General features: G+C 46.5%; 1 long non-coding RNA gene across 1 annotated transcript; it reads right to left on the bottom strand.

Moving 5' to 3' along the window:
- Positions 1-942: 942 nt before the first annotated feature.
- On the bottom strand, positions 943-4291 carry LOC131910319 (uncharacterized). The gene is made up of 3 exons (XR_009379097.1): positions 4161-4291; positions 1516-1743; positions 943-1414 (listed from the first exon to the last, which is right to left on the bottom strand). It is a non-coding gene; the product is annotated as an uncharacterized LOC131910319 (long non-coding RNA).
- Between the last annotated feature and the right edge of the window lie 725 nt (positions 4292-5016).

Here is a 5016-nt window from a genome sequence, read left to right as displayed (position 1 = left end):
AGCCCAAGTAATGGATGCTCTATCCGTCGTGACCTGTTCTTGCCTCAAGCCTGTGTCTCCTGGTGGCTTGGGCATCTCCAGCCTCTCTCCGCAATGTTCCTGAGAAGAGGACAAATATCTGTTCCACCAAACGTCAGAGACACATAGTCTCCTTTGCAGGGTCACCTCTAGGTCATTCTCATGAAATCAGGGGTTCTGCTGAAGTGAATGTGACAGCCAGAGAGACTTGACTGCCTGGGGTCAACTCCCTGGGGTGCCTGCAAGTGTCTCTTCAAGGACAGAGAGGGAACCGCAGTAAGGGTCCTGCAGATGGCTGCTCCCTACTCGACAGCCTGTGGTACCCCCTCTCCACAGACAGTGTCTGAAGGGGTCATAACCCTCCTTTCACCACAGAATACAGACTTTTCCAGTTCCCAGGAGAATGCTGGGGCTGAAGTTCGAGTCTCCTTCAAGTTCATTGCCCTATCTTCTCCCCCTCCAGGCCCTCATGGTCTGGGGGCAGCAGGGCAAGGTCTGATGAGTACATTCGCGTCATGTGACCTTCCGAAGATGCTAATGAGAACGAGAGGGCCCCAGGAAGCATCACACTGCTGACATGACTGTGGATAAGCTGGACCCTATGCAGAGAGACACAGCATATTTATCAGGCAATTTTCCACACATGCTGGGTCTCCTTGAAAATGTAACAAGCACACGGGCACCTGGACATCAGGAATCATGTGTTTAATCACACCATGGTTTGTTTCAAGTGTCTTCTGGTCCCTGATCTGTTGCTGCGAGTTGTCTGAATGGATGAAAATCTGGGTTTTCTTCATAATCCTCTTCTTTGGGAATAAATAGGAACAGAATGAACATCTTTAACTTCTCTTTGTCCTAAAAGCTTCCCCTCTGCTTTGCCTGTTTTCTGCACCACCACACCCCCACCCCCGACCTCTTGCCACTGCATCACAATCTTTAAAGAGAGACTTTGGAGGAGCCTTGGAAATCAACCCAGCCTCCTCATTTTACAGGAAACTGATGCCCAAAGAGATAGATGAGCTGTCTGAGATCACACTTCTGGAGAAATGCCCTGTGCACCATCCTACAGAGCACCGTGCCTCCCCTGAGCACCCTGTTCTACATTCCTTCAGCACCAAAAAGCCCACTAGTCTCAGACATCACTGGGCTCTGAGTGGTGTGAGGAAGTCATCTAGCTGTATTGTACATGCGAACAAAAACAATTCATGTTGAGGCTGAAGACCTGGCTGGGTGGTAAGAGCACTCACTGTTCCTGTAGAAGACCTGGCTGGGTGGTAAGAGCACTCACTGTTCCTGTAGAAGATCAGAGTTCTGCTCCCAGTGCCCACACTGGACAGCTCACAATCACCTGCAACTCCAGCTCCAAGAGCTCCAACAGCCTCTTCTGGTCTCTGTTCTGCCAAACACATGCACATGTTCACACACACACACACACACACACACACACACACACACACACACGGCACAAATAAATAGAATCTAAAATAGAAAGAGTACCTTGGAAGATCCCTCTAACTCTTCCTCTGTACTCGCAGGTTCCTGGCCCATGTGAGGCCCAGGAACTTCTGAGGGTGTGGTGTCACGGAGCAGGGGAAGCGATGCTTCCTTGTGCAGCCCTAGCCTTCCAGTTAGAATGTGAGAAACTGGTGTCTTTTCATACAAGAAACCCAGTTTGATGATCTTTCTTAAAGAATTCAGGTGATTTCTATTTTCCATCTTCCCTTCCTAGCAAACAGAATATATTAATGGATGCACATACATTCATTTTTATAGGCAATAAGAGGAAGGCAGAATGGATAAAAATTAGCACCGGGAGTAAAAAAAAAAGTACAAAATTCAATTTCTACTGTTACTGATTTTTGTTTTCAGGGCAGATTTAGGGTACTATGGATTGAGGTACTGTAGATTGAGGTACTGTGGACTAAGGTACTGTGGGTTGAGGTACTGTGGGTTGAGGTACTGTGGGTTGAGGTACTGTTGGTTGAGGTACGTGGACTGAGGTATTATGGACTGAGGTACTGTGGGCTGAGTTACTGCAGGCTGAGGTATTATGAACTGAGTTACTGTGGACTGAGGTATTATGGACTGAGGTGCTGTGGACTGAGGTACTATGGGCTGAGGTATTATGGACTGAGTTACTGCAGGCTGAGGTATTATGGACTGAGGTACTGTGGACTGAGGTACTGTGGACTGAGGTATTATGGACTGAGGTACTGTGGGCTGAGGTACTGTGGGCTGAGATACTGTGGACTGAGTTACTGTGGACTGAGGTACTGTGGGCTGAGGTACTGTGGGCTGAGGTACTGTGGGCTGAGGTATTATGGACTGAGGTACTGTGGGCTGAGTTACTGCAGGCTTAGGTATTATGGACTGAGTTACTGTGGACTGAGGTATTATGGACTGAGTTACTGTGGGCTGAGGCACTGTGAATTGAATACAGGCTTTTTCCCACGTTAGGCAAATGATCTACTAGGCGTCTACAAAACCAACCTCATTAAGTCACACAGGCTGACACTAAACCCACTCTGTAGCCCAAACTGGATTTGAACCTATGGTCTTCCTGGAGTAGATGGGATTACAGGCCTATGCCACTTCAAATTCTAGTTTTGATACTTGCTAATTATATACTCTTCCATAAGTTATTGTCTCTTCTCTGCCCACTAGGTCATTTACAGTGAGTTAGTCGTAGCTGTACCCACTTCCTTAGGCTGTCATGAATACATATGAGAACATAGACACCCCACATCTGTAGGACACATAGATACTGTCTGTACATATGTGTATACATGTGTATTCACATACACATAGCTTCTCTGTATGCATGCATACACACAAACACATTTGTAAACTCATACATGTGCATACCCTCACCATGTGTATACAAACATGCATATAAACAGTATGTTTGTATCCACATAAAATGTATGAAGTGGTTACTGCAGTGCCTGAAGCCACTGTTGAGTACTTTAATTACTACTGTCATTACCAAATAAAAATTTAACTTGTTATTCATGTGCTTCATTGGTTTATTAAAAAGACTAACACCCACAGAGAACAAAGAAGAGGTTCCAATGTTCCTTCAAGCCATAGCTCCCAAACTTGCCTATTCAGATTACCCCTACCACTGGCCCATTCAGATTACCCCTACCATTTGACCATTCAGATTACCCCTACCATTTGCCCATTCAGATTACCCCTACCGTTTGCCCATTCAGATTACCCCTACCATTTGACCATTCAGATTACCCCTAACATTGGCCCATTCAGCTTACCCCTACCATTTGACCATTCAGATTACCCTTACCATTTGCCCATTCAGATTACCCCTACCATTTGACCATTCAGATTACCCCTACCATTTGCCCATTCAGATTACACCTACCGTTGGCCCATTCAGATTACACCTACCGTTGGCCCATTCAGATTATCCCTACCGTTGGCCCATTCAGATTATCCCTATCATTGGCCCATTCAGATTACCCTTACCGTTTGACCATTCAGATTATCCCTACCATTGGCCCATTCAGATTACCCCTACCATTTGCCCATTCAGATTACCCCTACCATTTGCCCATTCAGATTACCCCTACTGTTTGACCATTCAGATTACCCCTACTGTTTCCCTTGTCAGCTTCTGGGCTGCAGATCTTGGCTTTCTTTCCCACTCAGAAGAGCCCGTTTTAACAGTGAAGACTGGCTTTCTGGTTGGAATACTGACATTCTTCCTCCAGCTACCAGTCCTTCTCAGCCTCTGCAGATGCCCCAAAACTCAAACCTGTGAAGGAATCCCTCTCTCACACCCCACTCCCCAAAATGCTAATGTCACCAGACTTCACAGGGTTCCTTCTTCAGGGAATTATAGGGTTTTGCTTACATGGCCACATGGGAGATGGTCTAAAGGATGAGTCTGGAGACTCTTATCTAAACCAGGAGGGTGATCCTGGCTGCCCTTTGGCCACTGACAAAACTGAAGTAACAGAACATGTTCTCTGCTTTAGGGTGCTAAGCAAAAAGTCAAGGCAACCTAGAAAATCCCAGTTCCTAGACTGCCAAGATATAGAGCTTCCTCCAGGGAGCCTAAAAGGACTGCTTCTCTCTGAAGGTTAAGGTAGATCTTTCTGGGTAGCTCGCCAAAGACATACCACAACCCTCTGGAATTCTGTGAAACATGCCCCAGGGAAATGGGTCATGTTAGGATTCAGCCACATCACTGCCATTCTTGGGTTGCCTGGGAAGATCTTTCCAGTCTGATGTTAAGCCAGTACATAGGCAAAATGTCAGGACATCTTGCTGAAGTATCACAGTAGCCTCTCTGGCATATGTCACAAGTGGCATCTCACTAACACAGTACAGATTATGTGTATATGAAGTACTGCCACCATGGGTACCATCTGAGCATGGTAACATCATCTTGCATGCCCCCCACCTCCCCCATTTCCTCCCCTCCCCCCCCCCCCCCCCCCCCCCGCCAATTCATTTACTCAGTATGCATGCATTGTTTACTACGTGGTAAGACTTGGGAGCTGAAACAGTGATAAAGATGGACAAAATCCATGAAAGAATTCACAGACTTCCTAGCCTAGATTCAGAAAAGAAACTAACAGATCATCGTGCATAGTGGTAAGAGAATAATACAGTGGTTATTCTTACAGATAGTCATGGTAAGGCCTTCTGTGCACATGAAAACAGGAGATGAGAAATAGAACCAGGAGAAATAGAGGCAGCCTAAGGAAAAGCAGGGCTGAGGGACTTCTAAGCAGAGGTTACAGTATAAACAAAAGCCAGAGCAGGGCTGTGGTGGCACACGCCTTTAATCCCAGCACTAGGGAGGCAGAGCTAGGCAGATCCCTGTGAGTTCAAGGCCAGCCTGGTCTACAGAGCAAGATCCAGGACAGGCGCCAAAACTACACGGAGAAATCTTGTCTCGGAAAAAAAAAAAAAAAAGCCAGAGAAAGAAGTGTTTGGCCTGCTTGAGGGGAAAAGTGTGTAGCTGGAACA

Source organism: Peromyscus eremicus, chromosome 5, assembly GCF_949786415.1.
Source record: "Peromyscus eremicus chromosome 5, PerEre_H2_v1, whole genome shotgun sequence".
NCBI lineage: Eukaryota > Metazoa > Chordata > Mammalia > Rodentia > Cricetidae > Peromyscus > Peromyscus eremicus.
The sequence above is the reverse complement of the archived record's forward strand: the minus strand, read 5'-3'. Positions and strand labels throughout refer to the sequence as shown.